The following is an 18580-nucleotide window of genomic DNA, read 5'->3' on the forward strand; positions in this document are numbered from 1 at the left end:
TTTGGAGAGGATCAGAAATAGTTGAGGGCATTCAAGGGCAGTTTGCCTTCAACTATTTTATATACATGGGACAACGATTTTGTATCCGAGAAAAGGCTAGTTATGTTATTGTTGATGTTTAAAGACATTTTAGTTTAAGAGCATGTAGGCAGATTGTTTGTTACTGTTTGATGTGTAATGGCTTTAGTTTGTGTAATCTTGTAATTAAAATCAGTTATATTTTTGGTTATCTAACAGTGTAGTACCCTGCGGGTGTTTCTGTGCATTGATTGGCAGGCCATCGTACATCTGAGTGACAGTTTTTAGAAAAACATCTTACAAAAACACCTTTTATTCAGCTGTTCCACTGCCCTGTTATTTACAGTTGTGTTTATAGGAGTTGCATGTACATTGACAGCGATAAAAGTCTCAGGTTTGCTCATTGTGTTTTAAGTTCTTGAGCATCTGCTCGGTGGTCTGGTATTTGGTATAGTTTAGTGTTCCTGAGGTGGTTATGTATTAACAGTGGTTTGGTGGAATGCTTTCTATCTGACCGAAGAAGCCAGTCTCAAAAGTTATACTATGCATAGCTTTTGCCCTTACGTCTGTAAAATTTGGAATATGATTCTTTATCACATGATGTTTAGAATGTGTTACTTTATGCTACGTAGGAAGCTTTTTTAATTTTATTCTTTATTCTTTCAGTGTGGATCAGTGAAGAACATGGACTTTTAAAGATTCAAATCAGGACCGTTTCTCGTGAGATACAATGGGGGAAAGTTTTATGCACTAAGCATATTTTTATTTACGTAATTTATGTATTCTTTTTGTCTGTATTTAGTGAACACCCTGTATATAACTTTGTCACGGTCTTATTTCAAAAACTGCTGCCCGGTTTCCTTGCTGATATTGTTCCCTTGAATAATCAAGGGACGGTTTTAGTGTTTAGCTAAATTTTTAATAGGCATTTAGTTAATTTGGGGGGTGATTGTGCAGGTCGTAGGCTCTCTCCTTTGGGGGGGGTTGTGCCATGTGTGATTTGGCAAACTGTTGATGCTCAGAAGAAAAATAAGTTACTTGTAGAATTTATGAAACGCTGTGTTGAAACGGAGACCCATAGCTCGCAGACTTCTGTCTTCAAAATAAAGAACACTAGCTCTCGGTAATGTTGAACGAATGGGCAAAATGTGGCTCACGTAGTAATGGTTTGCTAACCACTTCAACTGGGAAGGTCATAGTATGGTTAAAATATGCTGGTTTTACTTGTAAAAAAAGATCCCTTGATGATTTTATGATTGGAAATATATTTCATTGGATGATTGAAACTTGACAACTACATGACAGCTAATTAATATTACTGTAGCTTCGTAAGTCGTGGGCGTGTTAGGGGCGGGGTTTGCTACTGCGCATCCTGCGAGGTACTACACTGTTAGATTACCATATTTTTGAAATGCCTGGAGATTAGGTTACAAATGGGCTAGAGGGTAAAATATGTACTTTAAGGTATCAGACTAAATTTAAATGACAGAATAGGTTTAAATTAATACTTCAAGTAGGGTTTACTATGGGATTAAGGCTCACTTAAGGCATGAAACAAAGGCACACATGCCCAAGTGTGGCCTGGGGTTTAGGGATGAGATGCAAAAGGTTTTAGCAAAGCAATCTAGCAAACAATAGTCGTGGCCTGCAATTAATTTGATGGCTGGGGTCAGTGAAGAATCACATGGCAAGGCTAGTGAGTTGGGGTCAGCTTGTATGCTTAATATGACATAAATCATGTTTGGTTCACTAACTTGTTGTGCTTAATGCAAGTAAATCATTTCTGGTTAATTTCTTAGCAAATAAAATGAAATTAATACTAAAAATAATAATACTACATAATTCTGCTGAGTGGGTCATTAAAGTTAATCTAGGTCTTATGGAATTTACAGCCATTTACAGGTTATAAATGAATACATTGGGTAATTGTGGATAGAATGTTTGGCAAAAAGGGGAAACTCTTTTGTTCAGGACCGCAAAGCCAATGCTTACGTTTGATAACCCTGTGGATTTATTTGTTGTTTATTTTACCTGCTAACACATAACTAAAACTTGGTGGAGTAAAGAGCAGTTGGTTGGCTGGGATTCTGTGGCTAAGTAGCAGAATGTTGTTGTGTCTTTCGGCTTTTCCCAGTTAGGGGTCGCCACAGCAGAACTCCGATCTGCTAATGATTGGCAGTAGATTTTTACGTGCTGAGTTGCCGGCCCTGACACACAACCTTCAACGAAGGTTTGCCCATTCACGCATGTCTCCACACAGAAGACGCTCTAGCTGAGAATCGAACAGGACAACGTCTTACTGTGAGGCGACAATGCTACCACAGCACCACCACCACATATTGTAAACCATTTCAATTTTAGTGGTGTTACTTTCTTTAAGGAAGTAGAAAAAGAAGGGCAGAAAGGTGGGGGGAGGTAATGGGTCAGTGCACAGAGGGGGAGGGGGAGGTAATGGATCAGTGCACAGAATTATTTCAAGAAAGGCTGGAATATTTCATATGAAGTCAAAGCTTTGATTTGTTGGTAATACTTAGTTGGGTTTTTAGTTATCACTGCAAAGTAGCTTAGTGAAACACAAAACATATTTAAAGCATTTTCTTGTTTGAGAAACCAGGATTATTTGTAAATGGGCAAAAGTTTCATTTTAGCAGCTAATTCAAGCTAAGATCATAACCCATGGCTGTAAAGTATGCAAGAGAAGAAAAACTAGCTTGTATTTGCTGCAAGCAGAAGGTTTTCTCACCCCCCACTTCCTGCACTATAATTAGGTTTTACAGACTAAACAGATCAGATAGCACTATGAACCTACAAAAGAAAAGATGGGGAAGTTTTATGGCATTCCACTTACAGTTCTTGGGACGAATGCTTTAAAGCCTTAGTAAAACCTTAGTAATTTTGGGGCACTGTAAAGGCCCTTGAGATGCAAAACTTCCTTAGTCACTTTGTTAGCTCATATAATTTTGTAAGTTGATAGATGTGCAAATGCACTGTCTTGCCTTTATATATCCACATCAGTTGGGTGGGAAGAATTCAGCAATACAAACAAGATAACTAAGTTTGGAAGAAAGAGGTAAATGATAATTTTGAGTACTCCAGAATTACTTAGAAATCTAGAGGCATGTGAAGATGTTAATAATAAAAATAAAAATAAGATAAATAAAATAAAGTTAATAAAAATATTAATAACACTCTAATCTGTTTAATAACTAATAATACTCCAAAATAATATTAATAACACACCAATGATGATGATAATAATAATAATAATAACAATAATACTCTATGGTGAAGGCCAGAAGGTCCTCTGTCATTAGGTAGAGGTTGCAGCATTCCTTTTAACTTCTTGGTGAAGAATTCTGGGCAAAACCAAATAAATTTTGTAAGCATTAATGAAATTCGCTTAGAAAATTGTTAGTGGACCATAGCTGCTGTGATGGTGGGCATGTTTTGAGTATTAAATAAATAATTAAAAAAAAGTCATGCTAGAATTCACTTCGAGTGTTGGCTGTGGTATTTTACATGGTGTTATTATGCATTGTTGTCATGCAGGCTATATGGTTTAACTTGTGTTGTAAATTGCTACTCAGTAACAGTGTGTTAAGATAGATTGTCAGCATTTTTGAATCATTTTGCATTATTCTGCAGATATCTATTTGGCGATATTCAGGAAGATGGGTCAGGGATATATACACTCTGATGACCTTCCCTCACTTTTTTATGAGCAACCAGATGAATAAATGTTGGCACGAAACAAAGTGGTTAAAACAAATAAATGACATTTCAGTGTGTATGGTAGCAGATATGTAGACAAGCAAACCCAAATGCTACATCTGATATCTAAATATAAGGAGCATTTATATAAAAGTGCACGTGTGTGTGTGTACGCACATATATATGTGTACATATATATATATATATATATATATATATATATATATATATATATATATATATATATATATGTGTGTGTGTGTGTATTTGCATAGGTGTATAGATATATGTGTATATGTGTATGTATGTGTATATATATATATATATATATATATATATATATATGTGTGTGTGTGTGGGTGTGTGTATTCATGCATGTGTATAGATATATATGTATGTGTGTGGATAAGTACGGAGGTATATATGGGTATATTTATGCATATGTGTATATGTATTATATATTTGCAATATATATGTGTAGATATAGGTGTGAATATTGTGTGGGTGTGTATAGTATATATATGTGTGAGTAATATGTGTACATATATGTATGGATATTTCTGTATATGTATTTATATATGTATGCATATATTATATAGCTTTGTGTTTATAAGTATGTATGTGTCTATGTACATATATATGTGTATATGTATGTATACTTAATTTCGGTAAGTTAACTCACCTAGCCATTACTGGAATCAATTACAATGTAAATTTAGGCATTAGCGCATGGCATCCGGAAGACAAACTGCATGGCCATGGCATGTTTCATCTCTCAGCACACCCCCCCAGAATAAACTTTTGGATGCCACATCCCTTTAAGGAGTACACAGGACCAATAATTAGTAGGGCTGATGAACTGTGCATGCAAAGTGATCCCTGTGGGGTGTTCATTTATGAGGCTTTTGGCTGCTAAAGGGCCTGGGTATGCAAAGCCACACCACCGGATTAGGGCCTCAGGCCATGAAGGAGGATTTAGGTGTGGCTGCTTTTCTTATCAGATTACAATGGGACAGCAATTTGGCAGGAGAGAGACAACCAGCTACCACTTCAGTGTTTACAGATGCAGCAAGGGGAATTGGCTTTGGGGGTTAATTTCAAGATCAGTGGTTCAGTGCGGCATGGCCGACTCAAGTGAAAAATAATGTGTAATGCCTCAGTGGAAGGACAAGGGTAAAGTACAATAAATGCATACAGCAATTTTTGCAGACCAGCTTATCCAGAGGCTGGTAACAAGTATGGCCAATTCCACCTTACCAAATCAGGGCCTACATTTTGGCAATGAAAGAAAGAGGATGGACTTTGAGAAGGATGAGAAGCACATTGTCAGCTTCAAATTGGTTTCATCAGGCTGTGGGTTTGAAGGATTTAGCTAACACATTTCAAGTATGGGCAATGTTTAAGGGATGGTGGAAAGAAACACCCAAGAGGCTTGCTTTGCTCCGACAACAATAGCGTAGCACACATAGTCAATAATCAGCTGGGGGGGGGGGGAGTGGTAGGCAGGATGATGAGATATTTTGCTTAACACTAAATCTCACAGTGAAGGCACAACATTCCAGGCATCTATAACTCATTAGCAGATTCCCTTTCTCGTTTGCAGTGGTCTTGGTTCCGGTTGTTGGCTCCAAATGCGAATCTTTCTGTGGTTCGAGTGCAGGATCATTTATGGGCTTTATAGGCAGACGAGAATGGTGGCTAATGTGTAATGCCCTCAGTGGAAAGACAAGAGCAAAGTACAATAAATGCATACAGCAATTGCAGACCAGATTATCCATAGGCTGGGAACACGTATGGCCAATTCCACCTTATCAGATCAGGGCTCACATTTTGGTAATGAAAGAAAAAGGTTGGACTTTTGGAAGGGCGAGAAACACATTGTCAGCTTTGAATTGGTTTCATCAGGCTTGGGGTTTGAAGGATTTAGTTAACACATTTCAAGTATGGTCAATGTTTAAGGGCTAGGGGAAATAAACACCCAAGAGGCCTGATAAGAGGTACCCCATAGGTCCAGCGGTGTTACGTAAACTGTGGCTTGTGGTTTCAAATGTTTTTCTTCTTACAAGGTAGCATTATTTAGGACTGCCTTTTTGCTGGCTTTTTTGGGGGCATTTAGATGATCTGAAATTATTCAACCAAACAAGAAGAAAGTAAGGAATTGTGATGAACTGTGAAATGAAAAAGCTGTTATGATGTGGGTATGTTGAATCAAAAGGGCTGGATATCGACATGCTGTCTGTTGTCCTGTAGGTTTAGGGGAATGCTATGAAAGAAATAAAATGGCCTCCCTGAAATTCCTGCCTTGTGCACATCTCATAATAATTGACTTCTATTTGAGTAAATGGCAATAAACACATGGCTGCAGCCATTTAATCCATCTGAGGTCTCTGTTTTTTATTGAATATGCAGCTTGTGGCAACCCTGACTTGTAAAGCATGTAACCTCGATACATTTATTGTCAACGGTGCCAGGGAATGATAATGTTCTGAGCTGGTTTTTCGGATATGGCTCAAAGGTTGATATGGATCATTAAATGAATTATGAACACTAGTTGATATGGATCATTAAATGAATTATGAACATTGTTAAATGTTTTATGTAAAACAACATCTAAAAAAAATAATTCTGTTGGCATCAGTGGCAAGGTAAGATATTGGTTCACTAAACTTTATTAAAAGCAGGTAGAGCTGTACCAATCTGAGACAACAACGGCTGGAAAGCCAATCACAGCAAGCTGTCATTTGTCTGAGGCAGGTCAACTCGGACTCAGGTTTCAGTGGGGGGAGAACAGGTAGGGTCAGGATAGGTAGGCTGGGCTGTCCAGGGGAAGGGTTGAAAGGGCTGGGAACAAAGCAAATCAGTCTTTTCATCCTCTACCTTGGCAGCTTGTCCCATCCTACACACCCCCTCATAAAAGCAGGGGTGTAATTGTCAGTTAGTTTAGGACCAGGTAAGGTACTTAGGGAACCCAGTGACCTACAAAGGTGATCGCACTAGGAGTCCTTGAGGAATTTCCTGTTTTTGCCAACTGGGTTTTTCAGGTTTTCGCCTTCTCCTCTGGGTAAGATAGACAGGTTAGGCTAGATTGTCGTAGTCATGTAAGCGGAAGACAGGAAAGGTAAGGGAGGCCAAGGTAAGTGGGGGGGGGGTTAACAGGACTCTTCAGCTGGACCTTCCACAGGCCAGAGCCACAAGGGATTGTTGCCAGGGGACTTACTAGCCCGGCAATGGCTCCTTGGCAGATTGTAAGGCAGCCCAGAGGAATTGTGATGAATTGTGAAATGAAAAAGCTGTTATGATGTGGGTATGTTGAATCAGAAGGGACGGATATTAACATGCTCTCTGTTATCCTGTAGGTTTAGGGGAATGCTATGAAAGAAATAAAATGGCCTCCCTGACATTCCTGCCTTGCACACATCTCATAATAATTGTCTTCTATTTGAGTAAATGGCAATAAACACATGGCTGCGGCCATTTAATCCATCTGAGGTCTCTGAATTTTTATTGAATATGCAGCTTGTGGCAACCCTGACTTGTAAAGCATGCAACCTCGATACATTTATCGTCAACTGTGCCAGGGAATGATAATGTTCTGAGCTGGTTTTTTGGATATGGCTCAAAGGTTGATATGGATCATTAAATGAATTATGAACACTAGTTGATATGGATCATTAAATGAATTATGAACATTGTTAAATGTTTTATGTAAAACAACATCTAAAAAAAATCATTCTGTTGGCATCAGTGGCAAGGTAAGATATTGGTTCACTAAACTTTATTAAAAGCAAGTAGAGCTGTACCAATCTCAGACAAATGAAAATCATTGTGGTGAAGTGCAGAAAGGGAGAAGCACCTTAAATGAATTTTAAACAATATTTTATGTTTTTTGACTGAGAAAGGATGACTGATCATTTTACTTGTTTTTCAGCCTTCTTGTAGGGTTTCGGGCCTACATCCAGAGAACACAACATTGAACAAATTAAGCTGCTGTTTTCATAATTAGAGTAAAATAATTTGACCAAGGCACAAGTGTGTATCCTTCACTTGTTCAGAAATTATATGGTATTTTTAGCATCCGTGGTTCTCCTACCACAACAAGCAAGTCAGTCAACAAACTGTAGTGGGACATTACCTGGTGTAAGCAGACAGTGAACAGTGCCCAAAAACATCATAAAGGAAGGATGCGCAGTACAATGGACAGATGAGATTATAACCTATAACAGAGTACCTCACTAGCCCTCTTTAAGAGGTACCTAGATGACTGGATGGGAAACAGAAAATATACCCCTGGGATCCCACCTGTGTCCCTGCTGGACGGGGAAATAGGTGCTGACTTTGTGGGAACATGGATGAAATTCTTGGATAGGCTTTTATAAGGGCCTCTGGGCCAAAAGCCAAGTATCATCCTATGAACCTGTGAACCTTTAATAATTTGTCTCCCTCTCCTGGTTCCATGGCTTAGAAGGTACAAATCCCTTTGACATGCTGCATTGCTGTACTGGTTTTGAATTCAACATGTCCCTGTTTGGCACATAGACTATCTGCTGTACATATAGAACCCACATCTTTGTTATTATCTTGCATTAGGAGACCGTGCATAAAATGTTGATCTTGCAGTGTTGAGCTCATCTGATTTGTTCAGTAACTATTTCATGTCTGTGGAATTAACAAAAAAGTATAAGATAGAAGATAAACATGCATGTACACTGGAAAAGTGGAACTAAAGGACTGACCAAGCATTTACATCATTCCAGAACGCTGAAAATAATTTATTAACTTTTACAGACTCTACATTTGTTTCCACAGTGGCAGATCTTCATGTCAGTCCTACAGACCATTTTTTTATTCTTGAACTTAGAATAGCTGTTTCGAAGGAGGCAACCCTGTGACATGCAGTATGGTTTCTTTATGTGAAGGCAGCACTATTTCACCCACCCCTCCCACTCCAGCTGCTATTGATTGTGATAGGTCACATATCACTTTGTTTTAGATATTACTAGAAGTTGGTAAGTTTGTTCAGTTAGTGGGTTATGCCTGTATTTCAGTACTATGATAACAAAGCATGTTGTTTTATACTGGTGTTACTGCACAGCTGTCTGCAGTGACCACATGCTCAGATGATGCCCATTGGCAGGAAGCTTAACAATCAATTCTATGATTCTGCTTACTTTCTGAATTTGATTCCAATGACATGTTTATTCATTTTAAGAGGACCACTAATTAGTGTATTGCAGACTGGCTTATTCAGTAGCCTGAAAAAAAAAATCATCCCATAATGACTCTTGTTGACTGCTAACACTTCCTTCAGCCCACACATTTATTATGTAATGACACTTGGGCACACACGCTCCACCAGTCTTCCAATTCAATAGAAGAGTCTTTGCAGGTTCTGTTCAAGCAGCTTTATTTTATACAAACACATAGTTACTTAAGGTTACGGACTCTAACTTATATACAAACTAACAAGTGTATTCATGCATGCTATCACTGTGACTGCTCTTACAAAATGGCCCCCATGGAGTACGTGTCTGGGAATTTATATGTGCACATAAAGCCTTGACATGCTTCTTAAAGATGCAGCACACATCACTTGCACTTCAATCTATACCCCCATAGGTAAAATCTTCTTCTAACGTCCAAGTCCTTCTTGTTACACTCCAGTGCCCCCCTGAAAAATGGATTCCATCTTCAGTAGAAATGTTGACATATAGCATTCCCAAGGCACACTCCCACACTACCCTGTAGAGAAGGGTGAAGACATAAGTCTCATCATTCTTCTCTTATTCCCAGTCAGCACCTCTAGCATCTGGGTCATAGAGTGGATAAATGGGCATGATGGGATCCAATAACCTACTGCCATCTTTTGCAGTCTGGAAAATGGTTGTCTAGTCCAACAGTATCCACTATCTGAAAGAAAAAGGTGACACTGGGATGCTTAATCCCTCAGTACTGAGATTACATTCAAGGACAGTAGTTAAGTGCCCATTCTGCTAATGTCCTAATCCCTGAAGTAAAGAAAATGTGTTTTTTATTTTTTATGCATTGAAAAAGCCATCTATCACCTTCCATATCCCCAAACTCAGCCACTCTACTTTCATACCTCTCCTCTATAATTATTGTTCAGACCTTAAGGACTGTGACCTTCCATGGACTGGAAGTACATCCCCACTCAGTGGGATCTGATTACAAACTGATGTAAGCATCTGCATTATTGCCTGTGAAGGCATGAGTAAAGGTTACTACAGTAAAGAATTTGGAAGGACTGTAGAAGTGAAAAATAAGATGGAACTTTAACTGGAAAGTAGCCTGCAGGAACTCTACTACCACTAACCATACTGAACCTATTTCTAACCAACTCAAATCACACATCATGCTTCAGTCACCTCCCCATAACAGCCGTCCACATACCCCCTCTCAATCACAACAGAACTGTCCTTTATAATCCTTGTCTTCCTCATCAAGCCAACTCCCATCTCTGTTATCAAAAAAACTACTTCATAAGCTAAAACCCACTATATTCACTGCTGTTAATCTTTCCTCAGAATAGATTAGCATGGCTGCCGACTCTTTGACATACTCTATCTCTATGCTCATAAGCAGATCTGTCCAAGAAAACTATGTTCCCATTATCTGGAAAAGTAACTTATTCCTTTAACAAAGGAGGAGACTCCACTAAATTCTGTAATTACCTCCCTATAGCAATTCTTTCTCCATTATGAAAAATCCTTAAAGTGTATACAGTCCCAAACTTCTCGAATTCTTAATAGATAACAACCTCCTCTCCTCAGCATGCCTTTAGACCACACCATGGAACTATTACAGCTCTCTGTAATGCCACCCATTATATCAGCCTTTACAGGGACTCTAGGATGTGTTTGGTACTGTATATCACAATATTCTTCTCCACGGATAGCCTTGACATTCCTTCCCTCTCCTGGTTCCATGTCTATCTTTTCAACAGGCTACAGGCAGTACAATGGCAGAAAAAACAATCACAATTTTGCCCATCACAGTCAGGGTGACTCAAGAGCAGTTCTTGGACCCTATACTTTTTAATGTTTTTATGAATGACCTTTACATTGCTACTAATGACTCAACTCTCATTCAGTATACTGATGATGCTACACTGATAACCACAGCTAAGTCCCTACAATAACTTCAAGAAAAGACCCCAAAAGCTTTTTCTTCTATAATAACCTGACTCAACAATTTTTGTCTCCTGCTGAAAGCTAAGAAAATCAAGTTCTTGCTTTCCATTGCAGAATTTGCATCCTATATAAAAAAAATTAACATCTCTACTGCATCATCAAACAGCACTCCTGTTAAACTTATGTCTCACACAAAGCTACTTGGTGTCATTAAGGATAACCACCTAAAGATTGAAAATTGGGTTAGGAGGGTGGCCTAATGGTTAAGGTGTTTTGCCTTACAAGCACAAGGTGCAGGGTTTGAGTCTCACAAGGGATAATTGGCTAGGTTTAAAATGGCTCGCAAGGGCAGTTAGCCTAGTACTAATCTATGAATCTATGAATAATCAAATACAGCAAGCTGTCAGGAAAACACAGAAGCACTGGACTCCTATATTGTAGGAAACACTTTTTAACAAGCAATGCCAAAAAAGAAATAGACTAAATATTTCCCACTCTCGCTACTAAATACTGCCCCCATGTACACCAACCTGACAGAAATTGAACGATGCTATAACAAGATAGTCACCACTAAACAATCTGCTTAATTTCAACACTGCATAGCCTTAAAACAGTCTGGCTAGAATCATCATCATTAGCCCCCCTTTTATTTATTTTTACATGGAGTCAGCATATCATGTCAGCTCTCAGTATCTCTTTGGATTTAGTGTTCCTCTCCTAACTTCTTCAGTAGTCATGCCTGACTGTCACATGTCTTCTCTCACGCAATCCAGCCACCTCTTTGCTGCATGCCCTCATTTCCTCTTGCCTTCTTCCTATCACCATAATTTGGTCTTTTTGAATTTCTTTGCAATTGGAGCTGTTTTGGCTTCTGCTCTGATGTCCTCATTTCTTTATATGTCCCACAGTGTGCATACGAACGCCCGTCTCAGGCGTTCATCTCCATCACCTCTAGCTTTCTCAACTGTTCTGCCCTTTACTGCCCAGGTTTCTGTATCATACAGTAGTACTGTTAACACCACTGTTTTGTACACCTTTTCAACATCTTTGGCATTCTTTTGTCATACACTAATCCTGACACTGTGTGCCAGTTGGCTGCAGCCTCTGTGATTCTAGCTCTGATCTCCTCATTCAGACTTCCATTCTCAACCACCCCTCCCTGATACGGGAAGCTGTTAACTTGCTCCACTGTCTTCCCTTCTATATCAATTCCCAGATTTTTCTGATTTTCCCCATTTGCTGCCATCATGTCTGTTTTATCTACAGTTGATTTAATCCCATGTGCCTTCAGTTTTGCATTCCATTCCCCTATCCTGCCGAAGTTCTTGCTCAGAGTCTGCCTGTAATTCCACATTGTCTGCATACAGCAACTGTGTTGATCTCTCTCCTCTGACCTGTTTGCTAATGTAGTCCATCGCCAATATAAACAGCAGTGGGTTTAGATCTTAACCCTGATGCACACCAACTCACACCGGGAATCTTCTGTGAAACCAAACAAAGTTAGTAGTTGAGTTATTAGGCTGTCTAAAATTTCTACACTATTTCTGTATCACCCAGCTAGTAACTGTTTATAGTATAATCTACAAATCTTATAACAGTCCTGTACTCCAAGCCTTGGTGGAACCTTACACCCCTGGATAATCACTGCACTCCATGGATGAGTCCCTGTTAGCCATAACTAAAACCCACAACTGTACTGGTCTATCCTTGTACTCAAATTATGTCTCCAAAAATCTAGAGCTCTATCCCAACCACCATCAGACAGTAAACTAATCAATCCAGATACAAAAACTTGCTAAAACAACTCTTTCAAAATATTTGGATCTGCTGTTGCAACTCCTCAGACTGGGCTAAGTTGGCCATTACCTACATTACTTCTATGTACCTCAATGAAATAAATTCTCAATGTAAATTTCCTATTCTCTTATATCACTTTGCTCTCACTGCTACTAATACTGTCTGTACGTGCCCCCTGACAAGTTTTTCCCTCCAGCAAAAATTCCAGCTCATACACACTCCTCCTACATCTACCTCAACATCACTACAACTTCCTTTTTCTCTTTAAAACCTAACAAATGTACATACTACTCGCATTTTCTCACTTACTGTCTCTGCTTTCTACTCATATTTCCCACACCCCCTCTATCTTATTTCTCCCATCTATAAATGTAAAATTGCCGTTTGAACATTTTAAAACCGTGTATGACAATTTCTCGTGTATTAATATGTAATGACTCTGTTTTACTTATTGTAGCTTTCAGTTATTTTATGTCCATATTGTAATTTTAAGCTTTACATTTTACTCTGCTGTATAAAACTCCCTGTGTTGTAAATGGAACTTTTCTCCCTGGGCCTCCATTGAAAAAGGGGCATCACAGCCCAGTCAACAAAAGCAATAAATAAGTAAAATAAATGAATAAAATGAATAACACAAGCAAGGTCCTCTTTCACACACACACACACACACACACACACACACACACACACACACACGTGTGTGTATTTATATTTATATGACGATCCCATGTGCAAAAAACATGGGAGAAAAAAGGGTTGTGGATGGATGGATGGAAGGATGGATATATTGGTGTGTGTGTAATATATATATATATATATATATATATATATATATATATATATATATATATAGATTCACTTTATAGCCTCATAATACTGAAATATCGAAATTCAGTATTTCAAAGCTATGAAGTAGAATTTTTGAAACCACGAAAACTCAGAACCGCACACAAGAGATTTTGAATTTTGCGCTTCTACTGCACACACACACACACACCATCCTCCCCAAACACAAACACAAGCTCTCTACTACATAAAAGCAGGGAGGCAAGCCCATCTGTGCCCCCCACACCCCCCAACTTAAATATTCTCACTCCGAGGTTACACTGTACACAAACACAAACAAAACACCACCACATAAGCTACATTCTCCTTGCACACACACATCGCAGCAACAAAACACACTGACGCACATCACAGCCCCTACCCAAAACCCTTAACACACACACACACACTTAAATCCATAACCACAGCAAAACCTCAGAAGCGCGAAATTCAAAACCGCCGGTATTCGAGGTTTTGAATTTCGTGCTTCTGAGCTTTCGCTGTTTTCAGGATTCCACTTTATGGGAGATTATATATATATATATATATATATATATATATATATATATATATATACATACATATATATACACACACACACATATACATATATATATATATATACACACACACACACACACACACATATATATATATATATATATATATATATATATATATTTATGGGAATCAAAGACTTAACATGTCATGTACAAGTGTAAGCATTTTAAATTATACAAGATTGTTGCAGATTGTCTTGCAGTTAAGAGCCTCTTGTAATTAAGACCTAAAGGTGGCCTGATTTACAAACATAGACCAACATTTTATCAAGTACAGTTACTGACTTGGCCTTATGACTGCATTGAGGTTAATTAAGCAGCAGCTTGGTAAAATATTCTCACATAACATTATAGGCTGCCCTTTGGAGTTATAAGAAGTCTCATTTCTTTAAGGGCTGTGATGGTATCATGAATACTTCTGTGGCCTAAATCATAAGTGCTTTAAGGAGTCAGTACCTGTGTTAGTCTAACAAATGTAAATGTAGGGTGTGACACTTTGCAGAACAGGTGACAGCTGTGCTATTTTGCTTGTTTTGCGCTTTATGTAAAACAGTTATTGACAGTACAAACATAGAATGTGACATTATGCAGTTCTGTTCTAATGGAGGATAGCACACAAATCTGAGATATGTGACATTTTAAAAGTCATGACCCTTTGCTGCTAATGTATTAAAAGCAGCATATAGCTATGACATTATTACTAATACAGTACAGTCAGCTAGTAATCAATAGTAGAGTTATGACCCTAAAGTGAGACATTTTGTATAAATAATACTTTGAAATATCTGGAAGTAATGGGCAACTACCCAAGAACAGTGTCCCTACAAATCTATGAAATATGTTTACTAAAAGTTAACTTTGCAGCTGCACTTCACTACTGTGTAGAACAAAGTATGTCACCCAGTAGCCAACTCAATATAATATTTGCCAAACCTAGGTTCTTTTGTGTATGTGTACATTAAACTTTTCCATGTAGTTTAGAAATTGTACTAAAAGGAGGTTCTCTTTCTATAAAAGGTAGATAAACTAAAAATATTTGGGAGAATTGAGAAAGCCAAGAAGGAGAGAATCATGCCAGAAAGCTATAGAAAGTCATACATAAAATTATGAGGAGAATAACTCTGGAAGCCATCAGGAAAGTTGGAGTCTTCTGAAAACGAACCAATAGACCCAAAAGTTGTCTTGAGAAAACTAAAGCAAATGGAGAGACAGACTAACAAAAAATGTCAGACATCTGAAAAGAACACAGAATTAGAAATATATTCATCTGCTAAAAACGGCAGATGTTCATTCATAAATCATCTGCTGCAGTAGCCTAAGCTATATGGGTTATATCCTACATAGTATATAATAGCTGGCCAGTCTTCCAAAGCCTTGGGCTCCCTTCACCTGCTCTCAGGTTACTGGTTACATGAGCTAGAACTAGAGAAAACCAACAGCTTGGGCATCAAAAGCTTCAGTACTTTCTTGCAGCCTTTAGAGAGTGTTTCATTTGGAGAAAACCTTCAGCAATATGTTATTTTCTGTGAGAAACTATTTTTTGGTAGTAAGTGTGTTTTTTATGTGACTCTTGAGACTGACTAATTTGACAGACTACCTTCTATTTTTAACTTTTACGGTTTGTGTTTATTGTAAGCACTTTTTGTGAAACAACTTGTCATTTTATGGCACTTACTATGTTTTATTGGGAGCAAGTCTGTTTTGACTAAGTCACTGTGTCACTATGTATTTTACTTGAGAACACTGCTTTTGATAACTTTAACAGTTACAGACTTGATGCAGCTGTGCTAACCAGAAATCAGGCTTCTTTTTCACCAGAACCTTGGAAATGCATACTGGTCCCACTGTTCTACCTTCCTCTGGACCCACTAAAAAGAAAACTTTTATGGAGTCCTTGTCAACACAGTGGGCTCAGTCTGTGCCACAGCCTCTGGTGGGTGACTCTGCTGTGGTCATCACTGGTACCTCAGACCATTCACTTTGTTCTCTGGATCACTTTGGCATAGCCACTTCAGCCACTGTACATCAAGGGTCAACCATATCCTCTACAGCTGTTGAGGTGCTCTTGGCAGGCATGGGAGAGCCACTCTTGTTAGTATCTGTGGAATTTAGGCACTGCAATGAAAAAAAAATGAGGAGGGAGAGTGGAAGGGTCTGGTTAATAGAGTATGACAAAAGAAAATCAGTGTGCTTTTTCCCATGCTTGCATAGGGAAATGTTTGGATAAAAACCCTAGGCGTTATCCAATAACATGTTTATTACAAAGTTGTTGTTGTTGGTCTTTTGGCTTTTCCCGGTTAGGGGTTGATACAGCGGAACTCCGGTCTGCTAATGACTGGCAGTTGTTTTTTATGGTGTCGAGTTGCCAGCCCGATGCCCAACCTTCAATGAAGGCACGCCCATTCAACGCATGTCTTTTGAATGCCCACTCGACCGTGGGGAGGACATGCAGACTCCACACAGAAGGCACTTCCAACCCAAGCCGAGAATCGAATGGGAGAACCTCTTGCTGTGAGGCAGCAATGCTACCGCTGCACCACTGCAGAAGTATGTTTATTACAAAGTATGTAAATGAAAAAGAATATTGAATATTGTAAGGCTTTTTTCTGATAAACAAGGTACCTTTAGCAGTTTTGTGTCTGGTTTGCATGTCACTAAAAGAAAATTTGATAAAGAGAAATGGCTAGGAGAAAATGTTTACTGAAAGCATTCAAGTGTTTTCTCAACTGGGAGAGTTATAAAGATATACAAAATCAAATAGCACTTACTGGCTATACCATATATCTTAGAATGACTAACCTTTATTTTTGGTTAACTTCAGCCTGTCTGTGTAGCTATCAACTTAGAACTTATGTTCTTATTAGGAAGCAAAAACTTCAATATTTGAAGATGTACATAGTTTTATGTGTTATTGTTACGTTCATAGGTTTTAAGAGGGTTTTTTGGAGGGATTGTTTGTTCTGTTTGAGGGCTTTCAAAAAACAAAAAGTTATGTAAGATATGACATAGGTGCAAATGGATATGACATGGAACAACTGTATAAAAGACCAACTTGCCGAACAGTATATACATGTAACAGAAAAGTTGGAACTAGACATTTAGCAAAACAGCAGTTATATATAAAAGGTGGTAATAATAAATATATAAGAAAATTATGCTTTCTCTAATGTCTTTCAATCTGAATGGTCATACAGACAAATATAAAAAAGAAAGAGTAGTGAACTATATTAAAAAATGTAGAGTGCAAATAGCTATGCTACAGGAGACACACCTGGAAAGAACTGAACATATGAATTTGATAAAGAAAGTTTTCAGGATGGTTATTCAGCACAATATCTGGGGCAAAGGAAAACAGTGATAGAAGAGGAAAACAAAGATAATAATGGAAGATACATAGTACTAAAAGGCTACTGGCTTGTGAGGAGGATTACACTGGCATGCATTTACTTCCCCCTAAAACTGCTGTAATGGAGCTTAAGAAAATTCTGGGAGAAATAATGAGATTTCAGCAAGGAACATTACTTGTAGATGGATACTGGAATTTGGTTTGCAACAGTGAAGATGTGTCTGGGGGGCCTAGAAGGGAAAATATAACAAAGGAGGGTAGATTTTTGAAGAAATTTATGAAAACGTTTGGCATGGAAGATGTGAATTTACTACTAGGAGTTTGGAGTAAATTTACATATTACTCAATGAGATACAAAAACTGAACTAGGCTAGATAGATTTTATATCTCACAGGAACATGTGCATTTAATTGAATGTGTTGAAACGTACCCGATAACTATTTCAGATCATGCACCAATAATAACTAAAATAAATATGCAAGGTAATGAAGTAAAAATGAGACACTGGCTCTTTCCTTCCTATCGATTTAAAAGAGAGAAATTTAAGGAATGGGTTATGGAATCGATTCAGGGGCTACTAGAAAAGTTAGAATTATCTTCTTAAAACATAGTAAAGGAGTGGGATAAAATTAAAGTGGAGTTTCAAATTCCTATCTTCATTTTTCTAGTGGGCATCCTTTTGGTCAAAAGAGAAACATTCTCAAGGGGCAATTGATTAGGACCAGCAGGATGACATCTAATGACCTAGATTTTTATAAGGACAGTGAATATGTCACGAACATGTTCAGAGAAAGGGGATACCCAACCTATCTTATAGATGAAATACACAAGGTAGTACTTGAGGGTAGGAAAGGGAGATTTGCCCCTATTTTAGGTCAGGACGGTTCTGGTATTCCTGTTAACCATGGAGATTCTGATGTGAATTTTAATGAAACTAACAATTTTTCAAAAGCATATGTTATGGATTATACAGGTGATGCTGCAGTACTTAAAACAATGATTAATAAAGAATGGGATAGGTTTAGGAATATTACAGACCTTGAATATATAAAAAATCAACCCCTCAAATTTATATATAGAAGGGACATGAACCTTAAAAACATATTTGAGTTTGGGGGCTCTACGAAAATTAATGGTGAATCACATAGAATAGGTACATATAAGTGTGGTTCCTG

This window comes from Protopterus annectens, chromosome 4.part0 (genome assembly GCF_019279795.1).
Source record: "Protopterus annectens isolate FY-2018-M chromosome 4.part0, PAN1.0, whole genome shotgun sequence".
Lineage (NCBI taxonomy): Eukaryota > Metazoa > Chordata > Ceratodontiformes > Protopteridae > Protopterus > Protopterus annectens.